This window comes from Dermacentor andersoni, chromosome 2, assembly GCF_023375885.2.
Source record: "Dermacentor andersoni chromosome 2, qqDerAnde1_hic_scaffold, whole genome shotgun sequence".
NCBI lineage: Eukaryota > Metazoa > Arthropoda > Arachnida > Ixodida > Ixodidae > Dermacentor > Dermacentor andersoni.
This window is the reverse complement of record NC_092815.1, coordinates 83,776,225-83,797,567: the sequence shown is the minus strand read 5'-3', so window position 1 is coordinate 83,797,567 and position 21,343 is coordinate 83,776,225. Positions and strand designations below refer to the sequence as shown.

Here is a 21,343-nt window from a genome sequence, read left to right as displayed (position 1 = left end):
CTAGTGGCGATGGAATGACGGTGAGGAACTGTTCCATGTAACAGTAGCCTTGTGGTTAGGTGGTTGCTGGTCAAATGGCAGCTGGAAACGGCGTGGGCCCAGTCCGGAATGTTATAGTTACCATAGGTCGGTCGTATAACTGAGGAAGCGATATGGTTGCGGCAACAGCGGGCAATGTGACCAATGTGACGGCAGGCAAAGCAGATTGGTCGATCGTCTGCAGTTCGCCACTCGGCCGGGTCACGATAGCCTGGAGAGTACCACTGGCTAGGCGAAGGATAACGTCCACCAGAAAGCCGTGAAGTGGCAATAGAACAGATAGAACGAACTCAGAGATTTTGGAGTTCTTCGCCGACTATTGCTTCAACAAGTGGTACCGCGAGCAAGCTGGTGGGATCACTGACGCATGGAAAAAGGGTGACAGGTGACAATGCTTCAATTTCGCGCCGAACGATTTGTGTAGTCTTTTGAAGTCGATGGTCGTCCTCGCATGAGGAAGTCGCAGCTGTGTTCGGCAAGCGGGTGAACGACGTTGCAATGCGGCAGCTCTTTGCCTGTTCAAAGCGTTGGAACTCCTTGATAATATCACCCAGTGAAGCACAATTCTTCCACATTAACAAATTGAAAGCATCGTCAACGGTGTCCTTGAAAACATGGCCGACTTTGTCCGACTCGCACATGTCACTGTCAGCCTTGCGGCACAGAGCAAGCACGTCCTGGATGTAAGCGACGTTTATAAGATTCCGTGTACGTTTGCGCACGAGTCGCTAAGTCTTTCTTAACGGCGTTCTTCCGCCCGAATGGACTGCCAAACAAGTCCTTCAGCTTCTGTTTACACGTTTTCCAGTCCGTAAGCTCACCTTCGTGGTCGTCAAACCACACCCTCGCCGTTCCTTGCAAGTAGAACATCAGGTTCGCTAACATTACGGTTGCATACCATCTGTTGTGAGTACTCACACGCTCGCACATGGCAATACAATCTTCCACATCGGCCTTATCAGTGCCAGAGAACGTTCCTGGATCTTTCGCATACGCCAGGACAACGGTTGTGGTTGTTGCCGCTGGCGACTGACCCGCTTCCTCCGTCATGATGTTAATACCGAGGCTACGACCGCTGCGGAGCTCCGTTGTTTCTTTGGTTACCCAGCCCCTCAACCAAAGTGCCACGGGGCAGAATTAGTGAAGCGTAGATCTGTTTACAAGGTATTTACAGATTGCAGAAACGCTGCATACATAAGATGGCTGTCCGAATTGCTTGTTTGTTTGCCTCTGAGACCAGCCGCACGCGCTCCTCGCCAAATTGTGGTCTTTGTTCACAGTCACACTATGCCCCACTGCTCAGTAACAATTTTATTTCGGTTAATGCCGCCATTGATAAACAAAGGGATAAGAGTTCGGGCCAAATATCAAGTGACGCTAGTTCTAGCATTCCTGGTGTTGCATCAATGCGGAGAAAAAGAGTTCCGGATAACGTAGGAAGAAAAGGTTACAAGCAAGGAGAAGATGAAAGAGAAGAACCTTGTATACGACAGACGTTCATGCAACGATGTGCTGTCGGTTCCAAAAAAGAACTTTCGATGGTGTTCTTCACTGTAGTTTGCGTAAGGCCTAGTGGCGATGCTGCTGTTACAGTTAGGAGGTTGCTTTGTGAGATAAGGAGGCCTCTACAACCTCTGTAGGTTTCTTGCACTATGAGAGCTGGTCACCGTCACCGTCTACGACTACAACACCACCACAAGGCCTAGAGCACCTATACACTGGTTGCCAATTTTCCCATTATCATGACATCCGACATGGTACTGCGCTTGTTGAAGGTATCAGAAGCCAGCCATGCGATTACAAAGGGTCACGCTTTCCTGAAGCAAATGCTCTGCGACACAGTACACTGGAGTCGCGGCGAAGACCACGGCTGACTGAGCTTCTGCGACGGTCTCGAAAGACGCTGCTACCGACTATGAAAAGGCTTTAGTCTTTTCATATATAGTCTATAGAAGCGCCTGAGAGTGAGGGTGCATGGTGGAATCGTGAGACATTCCACAGAGGCGCGAATAAGCAAAATCGAGAGCAAACCGGTGCTGTTAGGCGACGCTTGCACCCCGAGGAGACGAAGAAGGAGGGGAACGATACTTCGGCCGACAATGGCCGAGTTAAAAGAGCGTGACACGCCCACGAAGGAGCGAGTTCGCGCCGCTGGGAGTCACGCCTCTCCACGACCCGTCCCGTCGAAGGTAACGAAGAGACAGAGAGAGAGAGAGAGAGAGAGGTCGTTTCGTTGCACGGCTAAATGAGCACGGGTCGTCAGGGGCTGAAAATCGCGCCCTTCACGTAACATGGCTCGATTTATAGGAGCCAAGCAGCATCGATCGCTACACATGCAGCTTGCTTCTTCTACTGGCAGACGAGAACAAATTAACCATGCCTGCTTCGCTAGCCGAGAAGGAGAAGAAGGAGAGAGAGAAAGTAAGGTCAGCCACGAGTTGCTGTCACACATCGAGAGCCACCTTAGATATCTTCAATGTAAAGATATTGAGCGCTAAATATCGGAGCGAGATTTTCAAAGTGAAACAATAGTTTCCCGGTAGACTTGCTGCTGGGGACAGTTATAGGTGACTAAGCTGTGGGATTTGACGTGCTGAAAGTGACACAGTGGGTTACGAAGGACGCCGTGGTGATGGGCTCCGCATTAGTTTTGTCCACCTGGAGTTATTTAACGTGGCCTTAAGAAACGCAAAGGTTTCTGCATTTCGTCCCATCAAAATGAGGCCATCAGTCTTGGAATCGAACTTCCGACCTCGTTCTCAGTAGAAGAACGTCATAGTCACTGAGCCAATGCGGCGAGCTACACTTGGTGGTATTGGTATTGGCATGAGGTGTGTGGGTGCTGTGACGTTTCACTGCGTCCAGGATAGTCTAGCGTTAGAAATCACATTAAAACCTTTACGATCACCCACATCGTGCATTGGCATCAAGAACAGCCCACCAAGTCACCACCAATTATTACACCGTCTCCGGGACTGGCCCAATGTACTCGGCCACACAGCCGCCTACGCAAAACGGGAAGAGTAAAAAAAAAAAAAAACTTCACCTTAGAAGTTCTTAAGCCATGCTGTGTACATCATCTGAACTGGATTAGTGATGTACGGCAGAGGCTCGAATACAGTCAACAGCGCGCAAGTGTCTCCTTCCGAAATACAGGCTGAATTTTTACTGTTTCCCCTCAAAATGAAGACACATAGAGGAGAGCAGATTGTCGATGGAGTCAATATAAACGCATATGCCAGAAATCCTTTCGTGCGGCAAGGCAGAAGTACTGGTTTTGTGATCTTCAGATACTACCAGCTGGAGCATCTTCTAGACGGTCATTGTTTACTGAGGTCAGCGAGTCAGCGGCACCACTGAGATCTTTATATGTAACGTATATAAGCCGAGCAAAACATAATTATATATATATATATATATATATACAGAAGCCAATGAGATTAGCCTGGAGAATTTTAGTACATTCGTTCAACGAGTTCTTAATTAACCCTCGAATCAAGGTCATGCAGTTGCGTCAGTTTATGAAGGGATGAGAAGCAGCATGGTATACGCTGACCATTTGCAAACGTACCGGTCGAAGTTTACACGATTTCCCGGTACTTGGAAAATGTCGCCACATTGTACGCACAGTATGTTTATACCTGAAACAAACACGGGCTCGTTGGAACAGATTCATATTAAAACTTTTTGTGCGCAAAAAGTTTTAATATGAATCTGTTCCAAATAGGCCGACTCGCAGTTAAACACGGGCTTTCTTCATTCGCGCCACATATGCGAAGAACCGCATGAATGTTATTCAACCAACGTCTTCTCCTTTCTATACTTACGAAAGCTACACCTGAGGAAGGGCAGTGTATTCCTTTCCGTGGTCACTCGACTACATCTGATCTTTCGTTGGTTTGGAAAGAACCGGTAAAGTGCCGTCACGCACACAGTGCAAAGTATTTGCTTGGGCATCTCAATCTGTGAGGGTGACACGGCCTGCGGTACGAGCGAAGTATGCATGCTGCGCACCCCAACAGTCTTTCTTTCTTTTTTTGGGTCATTCCCGATTCTATAGATACACAGCACCCGTGCCTCTACAGCGTTTCACGATCATCAGCGAGGCCTGAATACCGCGGTGACCTGGCCAAACCCGTTTGTGGCGTTCGGGTCGCAGAGTGCGAGAGACCATTTCGCCGTGGCGCCGCGTACACACACACTGCCGCGCAGGAGCAAGACAAAAGACCGGATAAGATGAGCAAAGCTAAAAACAATGGGACGGGCTTAAAGTTATCCGCGACACGCAGTCGACGCCGATGCATGTGTCAGCCAGGCGACGCCCGCCTCGAAATCGAGGCAAAACGAATCCACGAGACGCGGAAATGCAAACGGATTAAGACAAACACGCGCGCCGTCGAAGAGGAACAAAAGGAAAAAAAAACAAAGAAAATGAAAAGCAAGCATGCGTCGCGCCGTTTGCCCGGCAATCGCGCGCGCTCGTCTAGTCTCAGGTCCTGGACAAATCGTTCCGCTGTGTACGCCTTCGTCAGACGCACTGAGATCATCCCCTCCCCAACTCTCTATGTACTTTCCCCGCCCGTTCACCCATTCATCCTATTCTGCGGGTTTCTTCATTCTCTTGACTTCGAGTCAAGGGTCTCTTCCGAATGACGGGAGATTGCGCAACGAGGTCGACTCGCCTTCCGCAACGTCGACCAACGCGCCGAATTCGCGCAGGAGACTCGAGATCGTTCCCGTGAACTAAGACCTCTCGGGAAGGACGCGGGAACTGAAGAGGTGCACGCGCTCGCGTAATAGTCGTCGGAAATGCGAGCCTCGCTGGAAACTGAGACTCCTTGGCCGCCACACCAGGTGGGAAGGAAGGCGTGACGAAGCCGGATCGTGGTTTTGCGTAATGCTTGCGCACGAACGTTTGCGCGCTTGAGATAGCGTTATTTGCTCAGTTATGTCCTGGTCAGCCTTGCAGAACAATGACGACGGGGGTAAAATAGAAGACAAAAAAAAAAAAAAACTGATTGAACTGCGTGCGGCAAAACGCGGAGGAGAATCAGACTTCTTCATTTTTTCGACGTCTGCAGACTGGGAACGTCGCTCGTTTAGAGCAGCGAACCGCGCGGCAAACATTTCGAAAGTTTCGTGGACGACAGATATTCGCACGAAGGATATATGTGAAGCTCCGCGCGCAGCAAGCGCCTAAAGATTCGGGCCGTTGCCCCTCTGCCAAGTAAAAAAAAAAAAAAAAAAAAAAAAAAAAAAAAAAAAAAAAAAAAACCTTTTTACTGAGGAGCATCTTGCCGATGCATACTTGCTGCGGATTCTGTACCGATACACGTATACGGATGCACAGAAGTATATGGTCGACGACTGTAGATTTCAGAGAATGGACGTGAGAACCATAGAGACGTTCTGTCATCAATTTAGGGAGCGAATTAGAGGTTGGCTAGCTTGTACTAGAGACTGCAAACTAAGAGGTTAAATGACGAACTGCCCATGCATGGACGCACGGCGGAGTTCCCTACAGCGTTAGCCGTCCGTAGCGCTCTACCAACGAAGCAAAGAAACGCAGTAGATCCAATATAGCCGCTTAAGTTTAAATGACGGACACTGCACACAACAGACACTTGGGGCAATACATAGAAGTGCACATTTGCAGAGACAACGCTGCGGCTTCTGGAGCTTCGCGAAAGGTTTTGTAAGGTAAAATTCAGTGCTTTGACATTGGCCGGCCCAGGCAATGCACACGTATGTACAGCCAGACGTACCATTCTTCGCATTTACTGCACCATAATACCGGTTCCACAAGGCGTAAATGCTTCTTTTGTAAAACAAATGCACTCATCTGAGTTCAAATTCACCGCCATATAAGAACGCAAAATGTGGTGTGCACCAGCTTGCTCATAATGCAAACTCGGAGTACCGGAGGTCGGTGCCATCTGGTGAAACCACTGGCTGCTCTTCGTGAAAAAAAAAAAAAAAGAGTTGCTGCAAAACAGGAAAGATAAACGTTGTGCGCTGACTGGTGAAAGAGTTTCGAACAAAAATGATTCTGAGAGTTGCTCCGGGTCACTTATCACATTTGCAAGGTACAAGCGTTGAACCGGCTTGCGCTTCCAATAGAAACTATAACGACACACACTGAGAACGTGTGAGGTGTTCACGCATTTGATGCTCCGGCTAGATCGATTGCTATAGCTGACTACCTCGACATAACCGCACTTCGCTGGGGGTAAAGTCACTGCATTTATAATTTACATATGTCACCGGCCGCGTTCAGTCGGTACCAGCATAGTCGGTTCGACCACAAGTATAAGAGCAAGTATACTCAGTATGCACCTGCATGATCTGTGACACGAGAAAGCTGCCGCAAGTTTTGAATATGCAGGCGTATACGGCTCCAGTACGATGACACTGGCGCCGGATGTCCCATTACTCCAAAAAGGACGCATGGCTCCCTCATTTAAGACAAAGACATTGCGCGCTACAGCAGCAGGGTGTCGACAGCATACGACGCAGTGGATGCGGTTACAGGTTGTCTATGGCCATGCCTGCCGACAATTTCTTTTCGCCATGTTCATGTGCATAACTTATAAACGTGCTTGTGCTGGACACGATTAAAAGCGTTAAAGCCGTAGTTCTGCGGAATGTCTGTTAATGGAAATCTGGGCTTCGCACATTGTCTATACAGTTGCCGCGCAAATTAAAGAAGAAGGCATGTGTGTCATCGAGTAGAAGATGAGGCTGGTAGCTTGGCTGGGAGGACTGCCCGGCACACCAAGAATCTGCGCTTATTGAAGCCACGGGAAAACTAGTAGCTAACTTTTTTGCGACATTCGTTCAGCTGAAACGTCGATAAGCGACAAAACATGAGGACTCAATTTGCCCAGAGGGCAAAAGATTCTCGATAAAGCGCGAAGATATAAAAGGCAATATGCAAATGCGGCACGCAAGAAACGACTGCAAATGTGAGAATACCAGATCAATGGAGAGGGGGGAGGGGCGAACGAAGAAGGAAAAATCGGAGGGCACGAACAAGCGAGAGGGAGTGCGGCCATTCCACGAGGTAAGTGAAAGTTGCTCGAAGGACAAGTTCGACATTGCGCTGGCCGCCGCCGTCGAAGTCCGCTTCACCCCGTCGCATTTATGTACGTACGAAAGTACGTCGCCCGGAGCGCGCAGAACTCCGCGCCGTAATGCGCAGCGCAGGTTTATCCGGCGGTGTGGCTGGGCCTTTGTGGGAGCCTCGAAGGCCTCGCGCAGGCATACGTGTACCTGGCCGCTCCTTCTGCCGAAGTCGTTCGGAAGCGAGCTCATTTTTAATGCGCGGACTCCTTCTTTGACCGGGCGGCCGACGGCAAAAGAAATATAAAGCAGGAGCAAAAAAAAAAAAGCAATGAAACAAAAACAAAAACGAATGATCCCTGTTCCGCAGCCTCCGCGTTGTGGGAACTACTCGCTCAACGCAGGGAAACTACAGCGTGACTCGCGTCTCCGGCTTCCCTCGCATACCCTTAGCCACACTCATAAAAAATAATGACAATTAAAAAAAAAACTCGGTCGGTCGCATGAATGAGGCGGGAGCGTGGACTCGCAAGAGGGCAGTCAGACACGTGTCCACGCGCGCGCGCGCACGGAGGAGGCTATAGAGGCACACGGCTGCGAGCAGCGAGGCAGGACTAAAACGTCCCAAGGCCGGAAGAAAGTTCGTCCCACGTTTCGCGTGTATGCGCTGGGCTCTCCCCGCGTGACACTGTATAACAAGGAAGAGCGATTCGCATTGTGCGTCGTAAAAAAAAGTGAGCGACGATGCCGTACAGCCTTCGCATTATCCGAGACGTGCTTCGAGAGCGCCGCGCGCGCGCGTTCTAGAAACCAGACCGACCGAAAGCCGACTGCACGAGCTTTCTCGCGATGGTCCCTTTGCCTTTTCTGTTTGCTGCCGGTCCGAGCTGGTCTATTTCGTGCGGGCGCCGCTCCTCGCTACTGTGCAGTATGCGCCGCTTCAAACGACGGCCTCGTAGCCGTTCTCCTTTTCTAACTTTTTTTTTTTCTTGCGCGAACTCCGGACGCCTGACCGAGCAGTGGCTTCGTGCCGCGCCGAAGGTTGCTTGCACACCGCTGATTCACAGCGATGCTCGCTCGCTCCCATTCTGCGCCGCGTCCGCAGTTATTTTACAGCGACAGTATGTACAGTTGCACAGTATACAGAACAGGTGGAAGCCATGTTTGCTAATGTCCTTCCATCATTTCCGTTACGCCGTCATGAGGCACCCTTAGTTATTCCCACCCTGACTGTGCGGCAAAGGTGAACAACATACCACCACCACCACCACCACTGGGGATCGAACGCATGCCCCTGCGGCAGCGCAATCTGTGCAACGTTTTGTGCACCGCGCAGACATTGAGAATGGCGACGTCTGTTGGAGGCAATACACTCAAGATGGACTGCACTGGTAGATCGTGAGCACGTTTTCTCGCAACAAACCGGCAAAACGGTTTTCGGGGGGTCAGCTGAGAATGTTTCCGCGTTTTCCATTGACCGTTTGGGATTCACTCGATCCATCATGTCTCCTCTCCCCCGTCGAGACACGCTGTCGTTACTTCTCGCGGCTGCGCGCAGCAATTTCTTCTCAAATCCAGCACAGAGATCTGTGTTTTTCTCGGACAGATCTCTATCAATGCGAATCATTCTTGGGGAGCCCAACCAACTTTTCTGGAGCGATTACCTGGTCGTTTTCGGGGGCCTAAATGTGATCCGGCCGAAATGCGGGCCGTATGTGATCCCGCAGATAGTGTAGTCTAAAACTCTGGGCCGATCCGGAGTGTAGTGCAGTCTGTGTGCCACCGTGCATGTGCATTCTAAAAACGTGGGTCGATCCCGGATGTCAGCCTAAAGATGCGGGCCGCTGCCGTGGGTATGTGCCACCAGATATGCCGCGCTTTTCAAACTTTGACGCCATCTTCGGTCACTGGGTAATGTGAGCTATGCCCTTGGGTATGTGCCACTGTCTATGTGCCATTAGGTATGTGGCACTCTTCAATGAACTTCTTTGCCGCCAATTTGGGGCACTGGCTATCGCAACAATGACGAAACACCATGCCCTGCACTCCGCGTCATTTAGCGGCATGTCGTCAAAGCGTTAACCGTTCTTTGCAGAACAGTAATATGATTCATAAGAAGTATTCTCTACCAGACAAAACATACTTCGCATCACGTAGATGTCAACTGGGGTTGAGTTTGCTTTGATTTGCTTCCACCATTTATACAGCGCTGGCGACCTTCGAGACCGGCCCACATTTTTTGCGAACTAGAGTGTTATACGAGTGCGTGCTGAGCATTCAGGTATCTTTTGCAGAGCGGCCAGTTAAAATCATAAATTTGTATACGCCGGTGGAATATTCTTTCGAGGCTCCGTTTGCCTATGCCTAGCATGAAAGAAGGGTCGAACTTGGTGGAGCAAATGGAAGTGAAACTTCGGCTTTAAAGATCCGCTCCCTAGACTGCTACGCCGAGGACATTATTGTGACGACAGAGGTTTCACAGTGTTTCCGCCTCATTGTGCCTTTTTTTACTTGCCAAGCAATGCTTCAGAAACGAACGCAATACAGTCTTCTTTAAACACCAAGGAAATAACTAGTCCCGAGCAGGAGCCCTCAGAATCTATGAAGGCATGGTCAACAGATGCGGGCTTATTAAGGCGGCGTCGATCGCTAACCGTTTACCCTTCTATTTGCTTACGCAACCTCCACTCACAGTTGTGACAATCATCTCGGTATTCCAGAACTGTAAATCTATATTAATCTAGCGTTGGTCAATATTTTTCTTCGCTTTCTCTTTTTAACAAAATAGAAACCCAAATACAAGCCCCGACCTACTACTTCAACGAGGAGCCACGGGCACAGACGACAATGGGAAAACAGAGGCGTGTGACGGCAAATGACTGAATACCTGAATGCAAAGCCACATGCGGCTAGAACGGTCTTTCACTTGCGAAGCTCCAATGTTTGTACACAATGCCTCGGTGAAACTTGCCAAGGCAAGCACGAGTGTCGGACGATGATCGAACCTAAGCCGTAGAGGCTCGGTGGCATGTACGCGTCAATCAACGAGGCTGGTTTTGTCGCGTCTTGTGACGTGTGCCTTCGGGCAATAAAGCACTCGCTGGGACTTCTTTTATAAGAGAAAAGTAAAAGCGGGCTGGTCGAAGTAATGCATAAACGAGGCTACGCGACAGTGAGGGGACGCATACGATGACGTCACGACGGGGTTGCCACTTGCGCCCTTTGTGTCTACGTGAGATTGCGAACCATGCGCCCACACTGCAGGAAGTGTGAGCGGTGCGTGAAACCGGAAGCATGCCTAACGCGCCCAGTGCTTTTCCACACAGAATGATCGTCACGGCTACCGTTCCTGGGCTCGATGACTTCATATGACTGTTGGATGGTTGACTGCGTACGAGTGTCAATAATTGGTCGAGGTGCCATACATGCCAAAGCTCCCAACCCTATACCATCATTTCATGTGACAACATTTTAATCCGACGGCAGCGAAAGACAAGCTCACGGGGCCATCACGCATCTGAACTTAACTTCGTGCTTCCGCCTCACGAGCAACGTACTATGGAGCTCACTGAGCCATGACTAAACGGCTATTGCGCGGCGCGTTGCTCTGCATTTGCGGCGCGTTGGATGGTTACATACGTTCACCCTGATTGAAGCGCATACCGCATTATGCGAGCTGGCGCGACGTAGCTGTGATGTATCGATTACTATCGTTGTGTAGGAAGTTTCACCGTGTTTCACTACCTTCACTGCTCTAATGTTTACTTCCGCTTCACGATTTTAGCGTTCACCGGCGCTTGAGTGCTGACGCGCAGATGTTTTTTTTTTAATTATTATTTTATGCGGTGTCGTTCGGATTTGTACAGTCCAGTCACACCCTGTCGTGTCACATGTGTAATGCCACGTCTACAATGTCGATAAGCAATTCAAGTAGAGAAAGAGTTCGCCTGTGTTCTGGTTTTCGCATTTAATTCAGAGTAATACCACAGACAGCATCCCCCGCTAACACCTCCTACACGAACTAGCATTCGAGGGTGTACTTTCTTGTCGTTTCTCGAAACTCGCACAAGGGAAGTATTGCTATCATTGGTTCTTACGTCATTCTTCACCTTTAGGAACCGGTGTCTTTCCTTTTTATCTCAAACTTACAACACCTTTGGTGAAATGTGCAGCAGTCTCTACTTCAGTTTAGAGTCCGTGTGGTCACTTTCCGAAACGCTGTGAATATGCGTACGTCTTCGAGCCGTACAGAACGTCTCGGCCGATGACGCGAGCATAGCCCCTCCTTCTCGTATAGTGCTCCGTTCTTGACCGACAGGAAAGTGTCCTGCTCGTGGGTAGTTTTCCGCGCGTTTTTCCGCTGGATTCTTTTTAATTTTTGTTCAGGCGGTTTTGTTTTCCATCGGGCGTCCTTTGGTAGCCGCGGGGGATCCTGTCAATCGCGCTTCATCCCGCTCGGCAAAGCCAAAACAAGCGAGACGCCGAAGTATAATGAGACTCCACGAATGCGCAGAGGGATATGGAAGCACAAAAGAGAGCAATAAGAAGCAAGACACAAGAAATGAGTAAAAAACCAATGCGGCTGTAGACCCAAAAGCTGTTTGCGAACACACTGTGTCGTCTGCCGGCTGCAGACTGCCCACAGCCCCCGTCTGCCGTCATCCGCACGGTCGCACGCGCTGCTCGAAGGACGGACCCTGACCCGGAAATATGCCGGAGTCCGCAGCAACGGGCAAGCACGACCGCGCTCAGCTCTCGATCCGCCAGGAATCTCTGAGTACGCAGATTGCACCGCCACCATTAAAGCAACTCGGTAGCACCCCTCTCCGCTGCAGTTTTGATTGATTGCGTAGAGAAAACGGAGATCGACAGTTTTTTTTTATTCTGCTCGGGCTATCTACTTCGAAACATTGTCCCCGCTAGTGCTCAGGTGATCGTCGTCGCCAGCAGTGGGGTGCAACCACAATTCATTCATTCATTCATTCATTCATTCATTCATTCATTCATTCATTCATTCATTCATTCATTCATTCATTCATCGATTGATTTGTTTTGACTTTCTAGAGAAAGACAGAAGCGACAGGGGAACGGTAGGGAGGTTAACTAGGCGGAGCCCATTTGGATATCCAACACTATATGGGAAGAGGTCTGAAAAGTGACAAGGAGAGAAGTTCGCAGTACACACGCACACACAGGCACTAAGCGGTCATACAGGCTGGGACACCTCAAGAAAGGCAGCAGCACTCTCTTGGCTTTGCACATCACGGACGCACGAGGCCACAGCCACAGGATCGATACTCTTCCGCAAAATGTCTATCATCTAATTGCCCTAAAGCTGTCCGAAGGGGAAGCCGCCCTTGTTTTTCGTGTGATGGGCAATTACGTAGAAGCTGTGTGACGTCTCAAAGTAACAAATGGGCTGTGAGGGACATCGTATAATGAGGGACTAAGGCTTGATTTCTACTGGCTGGAGTTCTTTAACGTGCATTCGGAGAATTACATGAGTGTTTTTGCATTCCGCCTTCATAAGAAGGCTGCCTCCTCGACTGGTATACGAAATCGCAGCCTTGAGCTTAGCGGCACAACGACATAGCCACTGATCAACCTCGGCAGGTCCTTTAATTTCTTTTTCTGAATTTCCCACCTCCATTTAATTTTTTTTTCTCTGTGGGGTGATGACGGGAAGCGTATCTACTAACGAGAATGGAGGGAAGCACAATAACAGGTGACTTGGCTCAGGCAAGATAAAGGGGGGTCAGCAGTAAAGATGGGAGGTTGAAAAGTTTCCCCTTTGCTACCCTGCATCGAGGGAGGAGAAAACAGGGTAGACAATCATGAGAGAGAAAGGGAACATCCGGCACAGACTTGCATGCGCAATAAACCATACAGCGCAGTCGGCCTACTTTCTAAATTAGCTCTATTTGATAACAATAATGATGACATTGACATGGACCATTCGATCGCCGGATGCACATCAGAGAATTAAACGCCTCATTTCAGTTCTAGCAAAATATTTGGTCAGTTTCGTAGGATCTTCCTAGACCGCGTTTGTCGTCGGCGGTCAAATAAAGAAATGTAAACCACGAAAAATGATTTACTACACAGTGAGATGGTTGTCTGTTCTGTTATACATGTGTTGTAGTGGCGAGATTAAGGTAGAAAGTGCCTGGATTGTCGAATCTATCGGGACCGCAGGTGACAGTATTGATTGTGGTACATGACAAGAAGGCCCTTCAGAGAACGACAGCTCTATTTGTTTCATGCAACAGGGAATATTTTTATACGCAAGAACCACTTATGATGACGGTGATGACGGTGATGATGATGATTGGGGTGATGGTGGTAGCATTAATGTAGTAAAGGAGGAGAGGAAAGTGCGTTCGGCAGGCGTACAAAAAAGATGCCATGAACGACGAAGTATTTTATCACAGTGGAAAAGGCGGCCATACATGAACAACATAATATCGTTATGGTGATAAGACTACTCGGCTCAGAGTGCAGCGTGCATCTCACAAACCCCTGGCAAAGCCAAGCATTTGCGATCACTCCAGGGATAAAGCAACTAATCGTCCAAAGAAAGTTAAGCGTCGCAGGTAATAGGAAACGTTTGATGGCCTTTTCTCATCTTTCTTCAGGATACTCGCTGGTCGGGTGCTTGACAGACAACTTCTACAGAGGACAGGACTGTAGCATTGTTAGTTTGATACAAACTGGAACACGTTTATTGCAGACGGACTGTTTTTTTTTGTGTGTGTGTACAAATTTTGCCCTTTCAACCTCGGAAGAGACAAATCGGGTTATGGGAGGAAGGAGATGAAATCACAAAAGCACGTCACCGTTACATACAGCGTGCGCCCCTCTCCAGGCCTCCAAACAAGCTATCGCAGCTTGTGCGCAGCAGGCACGTGCCAGCAGATACCTGCAAAGCGCTATTCCATTGTGCTCGGCGAATGCCTTTGTTCTGCACGCATCTTCAGTGGCATAAGCGTCTCCTATTGAGCCGCTCACGGAAACGTACTCGGCTACGTTGTCGTCAGCCATCGGCATTTCGGGCTACGTGGGCCGTATTCGTTGCATGCGGCCAGGTTTGCACAAAAGAGCGCGTTGCTGGGCTGGTTGCTTCGTGCGTACTTGCAGGTTTTTAACGAGCTTATTTCATCGGGCCTTATGCGGCGCACTTGTTAAAACCTTAAAATCGACGTTTGCGCAGCTACGAATGGACAACGAATTTTCCGCTTTCGCATGGCATCGAGGCATTTTCCTGTCTTCTTTTGCTGTTTTTTTTTTTTTTTGGGGGGGGGGGGAATAGACATTTAATGGCACACACAACTGCCAGAGTCAGCGTGGGTCGCGTTCTCGCTGCGTCGTCAAGAAAGCGTGCAAGCACGTAATAATTTTAAGTGCAATAAACGTATTATGTATAGTCCTTGGCGCTTTGATTAACGAATGTGAGTTGAAACGCATACGGTGACAGAAAAGAAAAGAATATGACGTATGTTTCCGAGGTAAAGGTATTCGGCGTCTTAACGGCGTTATACAGAAAGCGGTAAAGGCTATTAAGTCTATCACACAGGTCCCGTAGTGTCGGGACCCATAGCACTGTCGGGTGTCGGGTCCCATAGCGCTGTGTCCGAGTCTTGCCACTGTCTCTAGTCCCTTTTCATGCGCTAAAAAACCTCAGTTATGGAATACCAACACGCCCTAACCTACGCTCTTCCCGTAGTCGCTCTGGTGGAGAAAGTCGGCAACGGCGGCGACCCTCAAAAACGGAGCCTTGCGCCGAGTTTATGCTCCCGCACTTCGCCGCTGTGCTCTGCGTCAATCCGGTGCACTCCAATTCCTTTCATCACTCGTAACCCCAGCGCGTTTCCTCGAGGCGTGTTGAGATAATCCAGCTAGGAACAGCTGTACACGTCTCGCACCGCGTGGGCCCCGACGAACGGCGCACTTAGAAAGTATGGACAACGCTCACATACAACTAACCCGACGTAGGCAGAAATCTAGAACCACGTATTCTCGTGTATACAAGGCGTACATGATCCAGCATCCGCCGAGCGGAAGACGACGGCGCTAGCTAGAATCTCTCTCAGCGAACGACTCTTGGGCACAGCGACTGGAAGGTCTGCACTGCCACCAATGATCATTATTTTTTTTTTTTTTGGTAAAGCCAACAGAATTTAATCTCTGAATTTCGAGTTTAAAGCTTCCTTTCCTTTCCACCAAATTAAGTTCTATTTGTTTTATTTCTATGTTTTTCGTCCAATGCTCAATCTTTATAAAATGATTCTCTTCATTCTATCTCGTTGGATCCTCACCTTACTGTCGTCCAACGCTCAATCTTTATAAAATGATTCTCTTCATTCTATCTCGTTGGATCCTCACCTACCTATCCTAAAATATTGGTTTCTTATTTCCTACATTTCTTATTGTAGATCGAACCACCCTGTTATTGGCCTGTCCGATAGAGCGGGTATGCGCCACTAACTCCAACGCTATGCGCCTACATCTTCGAAAGGAGTACTCAGCACACCGTGAATAAAACTGATGGTGAGCAAAGTAGGGCGTGTGTCACTTCCGTAGTGCCAAATCCTGCTCTGGCTTCCATGCAACTGCGCCTGTCACCTGGTCTTCACCGAACTGAAAAAAATAGTACTCTGTCGCTTACGCCTGGCCGTTGCATTCACCTATTCTCATTCTCGATTGGAATTACTGATAGCGACAAATGCAATAGTTGTGGGGGCAAATAAACTTTAGAACATATTCCGTGCAAATGCCCGTACTTCGAAAATGAAAGGCGTGTCCTCCGCAGCGTTCTAAACCCGCTAAACGAAAGACCTTGCTAATTGGACAAGATCAATCGACCATCGCCTCGTATATCACGCTGCAGAAGGTCACAAAAGCGCTTCAGAGATTTTCCACCCCCGCTCCCCTTTCCCCAGTGCAGGGTAGCTTACCGGGCTCAGCTTAGCTTGGTCAACCTCCCTGCCTTTCCCTTATGACTTCTCTCTCTCAACAAATTTTTCTATGAGAGCGGACTGGACAAGATACTTTGAAGAGCCTTGGAGCGTGCAAGATTTTCACTGCCATCTTCATCCTCATAATCAACGTCTTCTCTATTCTTTCTGTCTACGCCCTTTCCCCTTTCCCCAACGCCGAGTAGTAGGTCAGAACATTGATTCAGGCTTTTCTATCATAATAAATGCCTCTTTTTCTCTTTCTCTCTCTTCAAGGCGATCATATTAAGCGACTATGTGTGATACAGCGCTGAGAATTGTCGCTACGTCGGCTACATCAGCACTTGACTTTTAGTCCTCCTAATACTTTCCTCCACTTTCCCCTTCGCCAAGTGAAGGATAGCCAACCGGGATCAGTCCTTGTTAACCTCCCTGCCTTTAATTTATCATTCTCTCTCACACTTTCTCTCTCTGTACTCCATGTAGCTGGAGCTCTAAGCGCCACGTGCGCGCGCTACCCTAATTAATCCTTCCTTATTAGGCAGACACGCGCCACGCACGCGACCACGTACAGACCACCAATTTGCGCACCGAATCCAAGAAAACATAAATGGTCAATCTTGCGGGAGCCGGGTTTGCCTATAGTATGATAAGGGATCATTAGCAACCTTCGTGACCGCCTTCGTATGCAGCACACACGACTAAACCAACCCTCTCCGACCACGTAGTACGCGTACATATGCAGGAGGACGACCATGAATCGCAGCATTTGGGCGGAGACAGTGGGTGCAATATTCGTCAGCGGTATATGGCAACGGGAGCTTTGTCCATCGCCGAGCGCGCGGTCTGTTCAAGGTTCCCGGCTCAAAGTGACCGTGAAATTTTGGGACCATCATATAGTCGTCCGCCCCCCCCCCTCTCTCTCCTTCCTCTCACCGCTTCCTCTCATCACGCCGCAAGTATGAACAGCCGATGGTTTCTCCCTTTCCTGCCTTCGTACAATGAAACGGCACGCCACGTCGCAGAGGCGCCTGAAAGACAAAGAGGAGAGACAGCCGAGAGACGATGGATAAAAACGAAGAGTAAATGAAGTGACGCACAGGCGGGCATTAAATCACAAAAGGCGGCGGGATGCGAGTGACGTCGCCCAAGCGCAGTCATGCTCCGTTGCTTCGCGCGCTTCCTCCCGATGGAGAAACCGCGCCCGACTGATAGCGTGCGGTGGCGTGTGCGGGCCGTGTTATTATTCGCGCACTTCGACTCGCGTCCTGCTCATCTTGCATGTTTACGCGGCGTTTCTTTTGTTCTGCAGAATTAAGGAGAAACACTTCTTTTTTTCATTTTCGTGCGGAACGCGCATCTCTCGCATGAACGACATATTGCATTGAAAACATCTCAATTTAAAGCGCGCCTTATCTGTTACAAATGGATGCTTTCTAACCTTCGGTACGTATAGTATCAGTAAGCTATAGAAAGAAGATAACGAACATCGTCAAGGAAAGGAACATGAAGCATTTAATTTTACAAAGATGATATGGGTCTGCAGCAGCCATACCCAGAGGGGGAGAACGCTTGATATGACTGACTTAAGTCGAAGCCGCGCTACGGGCCCGTATTTACAAAACAGTTCTTATGCTATAACTCTTCGTAAGAGCTTATGCGAGCCAACCGAGGTGTTGGATATGTTATTAACGAAGGCACCTGGCTAATGGCCCAACAGCTCTTAGACAGGATTCCCGCGACGGACCGAATTAAACAAATTTGGTCTTTTGCGTGCCAAAAGTATTATTTGATTATAGACACGCCCTAGTGGGGGGAGGGAACTGCCATGATAGCTTGGATAACCAGGTTTTTTTTTTTTTTAACGTGCACTTGAATCTAAGTAGAGGGGTGTTCTCGCGTTTCACCCCCTTCGAAATGCGGCCGCCGTGGCAAGGATTCGATCCCGCGACCTCGAGTCTGGCAGCCCAGCACCATAGCCACTAAGCAATCACGGCGCGTCTCACGGCATTCCGCGGACGAACACGAAAATGGTTGAGCTGCACCGAATTGCGCCACCGGCAGCTTATCTGCGTTGCATTTGTCTGCGGCGTGATTTCACTGCACTCAGCATGCGCGTCAACGAAATTTGGTCTGTCATGTGAATCCAGCTTTACGAACAACAACAACAAAATAAACTTCGTGAATTCGGCCCCCACCTGTCAGAGAAGGATGCGGCGTCCGATTCTCCCATGGGCAAGTACCGCAGATACTTCGCGTTCCAACAGCAGCGCTGCTACATACAGCGAGTGGTGGAAACTTTTTTTTTTTTCGGTAACACATTCTGCGATTTCGCCTCATCGATATTCACCATTCATATTGAAGTTACATGTGACCAAATTCTGACGTGACTGGTATCCGGCGTGCGAGAAAGTATGAGCGCCTGCGCTTCCCCATTGCGCATGGACATTGACAGAGCTTGGCTAAACGCATAGAGCTAAAGCAAACGTTGGTACAGGCGGCGCGGCGCGTCTGTTATCATCCAAAATGTCGTACTGTTTTCGTGGCCCCCCTGTCGGATGGTGCGACAGGTGCGTACTCAAACTGTTACAGCGCCCTCCTGACCATGCAGCGCTGGCTCCCCATAGCTGACGCTTGTGGTGGTTGATCCCACGTGATTCTCTTTCATTTTTTTATATATGCATCTTGATAGCGTCGTAGAATAGTATTTAAATCCTTTGGAATAGCATCTCATTTTTTCAGGAAGTATACGGAATACACGCGAAGGAATTAAGGGCTTAATTCAAAAAGGTTTTCAGGGCGAAATCACCAAGGTTTTCTTTCATAAGTGCTCTTTGTCATTGGCTGGCCGCGTTCGCTAATAGTATGTCCATCATCAGGATTGCCCGGAATTGACTTTTGCGAGCAATTCTAACGTAATATCTTTTTTGTGTGTGTATGTGCATGTGCGTGTGTGCGTGTGTGTGCGTGTGTGTGAATATTTGGACTTTTGTTCTTCGTAATTGACTGGCTGGTCTTGCTACTGGTCAGTTAATCTCTCCCAGCGTCGGGGTTGGTTGGAATCAGCTTTTAAGAGCAGCTCTAGCGTAAGTGCCTTAAATTGCTAGTGTGGGTGCGAACTTAGTGAGAACGTCTTTTAATGGCCGTGACCATTTAAGGCAACGCTGAGCCTCGCTGTGCGACCGGTATTCGCTTGTGATCATCACCTACGTTGCCACCCATTCGTTACACAGACTCACATGCATAGGCACACATTCTTTTACATCGAATTCACCTCCTTGGTCAACCGAATACAACTGCGATGAAAAATATAGCCGAGCCAGGTAGCCATTGCACCTCAGCAGTTACATCATAGGGATGGATAACACAGCTCGTTCTATCATGGCTCGTAGAGGGAAAAACACGTTTTTATCTGGCGAAATTCAAAGCTGTCACTGCTGAACCATGGCGTCTGAATGCGGAAGCACAGCGTAAATTTACGTCGAGCGTCGGAGACACTCGAACAATGTCATGCAGGATGATTTAAACAATGCAGCTGAAGCTTAAAGTTTGTCGTGCAGTTAGGATGCCTCATTGTGTGACCTGGTCTCCTAATGCACGACCATATTTTTCACTCTTTCTTTGTGCAACCGGATTTCACGATTTCGTTATACAGTCAGATTCCGCGTATTCCTCAAACGACCACATTTCGCGCTCTCTCGTTTCGCAAATTGATACAGCGATTTCGTTGTAAAGGTAGATTTTGCGTTCGCGTTGTGCAAGTAGATTTCGTACCCTCGTGGTTCCCGTCAGTACGCTTCTTTTGCGTCTAATGCGCGATGGGTCACGTAGCCTTTATGGTTCTTTTTTTCTTTGCCATATTGCCATGAGCAGTCACAGGATGGTTCGCTGATTGTTCCAGTGACGAGGTGCGACGACTTATGTTGCCAGGGTTTATATAGCTGAAGAGATACCGTGCCTCCGATACCATCTGGCGTTGCTGAAACAGCAGAATAACAATTTTCATTTTAAAAATTTGGCTATTAGACCCAAGTGAACTTCGTACGCTTTCATGACAGATGCGGCGCTGCAATGCAATTTTTTATGGATGCATCACTAAAGGCGACCAAGAAAGACAGAGAAAGAAAGATAAGGAAAGGCAGGGAGGTTGACCACGGTCTCGCTCAGTTGTCTACCCTACACCTGAAGATGGAGGAAAGCAAGAAAAGAAGGAGATAAGAGGGGTCAGTCTACGCACACCCGCAGATGAATGTTTACTCATGTATATATTCACAAGCCAAGGAACGGGAAGCGCAGCCGAGGACGGTAGAAAATTATATAGGCGCATGCGCGATGAAATTAGCAAACACAGCTGCGTGCCTGGAGTACGTCCCATCAAAATACAGATACTCATCTGTCAAGCACCCCGGCCATTTAACACTTTGTCAAATACATCAACTTAGCTCCTACCCGGTGTCGAAATGTATCACTGTGACGCCGCCATGTATACAGCACGGCTACCAAGCCATCTGTCTGCAAAACGCGCCTTTGGCAAAGGCTATTCGGAAGCGTCGTCGACTGACACGTGCAGCGCGCAGCGTAACGGTCACAATTAGAATGTCAGCCGAGGCGTCGAAGTCTGATGGCCGGTTAAGGTTTCGCTGCGCCCGCTTGTTTTCCACAAACGCTTCACGTCTACAGACATACCTTATGCACAGCGGCATCAAACTATGACGGCGGAGCACGAGGAAGGAGCCGAGCAAAGGGCGCCGACGGGAAATGTCCAATATGGTTCGCCGTAGGGCGCCAATATTCGGAGCGAGATAGCGCGCCGGTTTGGCCCCTGCCATCGGACAGACGGGACCCTGAACTCAATCGCCAGCGCCGCACCGCAGCCTCTTACCACGCCACCGCACCGAGCCGGCCTTTGCTCGTATAGTATGTCTACGGTGCGAAGAAAGGAACAAAACAAGCAAGGAGGCAGGGTAACAATTATAACGGCTCTGACCGATCGGCCTTCGCACCGGGGTATATACGCCTCCCTCCGTTTCTTCCTCCGTTTTCGCGTCACCCCCTCCGCCTACCTTTAACGCGACGTCGTCCGGTTACGTGATCCGCTATGCCCCACGGAGGCCGGTCGCTTCATGCGCGTGCGTTTCGTCTGTTTTTCGTCTGTTTCGTCTGCGTACGTCTGTTTTCGGTCTGCATGCAATGTCTGCGCGAGCGAGTGCGCGTGCCTGCATACACGCGTCCCGGATATCTGCGTATACGGGACTGGCCGACTGGTATCGTCACCGCGGGTGGCGCAC

General features: G+C 49.2%; 1 protein-coding gene and 1 long non-coding RNA gene across 7 annotated transcripts in view; one reads left to right on the top strand and one right to left on the bottom strand.

Annotated features, from left to right (window-relative positions):
• The window catches only part of LOC126541746 (aquaporin-7-like), a 155,411-nt gene that overhangs the window by 31,952 nt on the left and 102,116 nt on the right, over positions 1-21,343 (top strand). The gene's annotated exons all lie outside the window — the stretch shown is intronic.
• LOC129387630 (uncharacterized) overlaps positions 1-21,343 on the bottom strand; it is a 54,274-nt gene that overhangs the window by 23,626 nt on the left and 9,305 nt on the right. The window contains exon 2 of the long non-coding RNA XR_008614812.1: positions 19,830-20,034. This is a non-coding gene — a long non-coding RNA (uncharacterized lncRNA). The remainder of the gene's footprint in view (positions 1-19,829; positions 20,035-21,343) is intronic.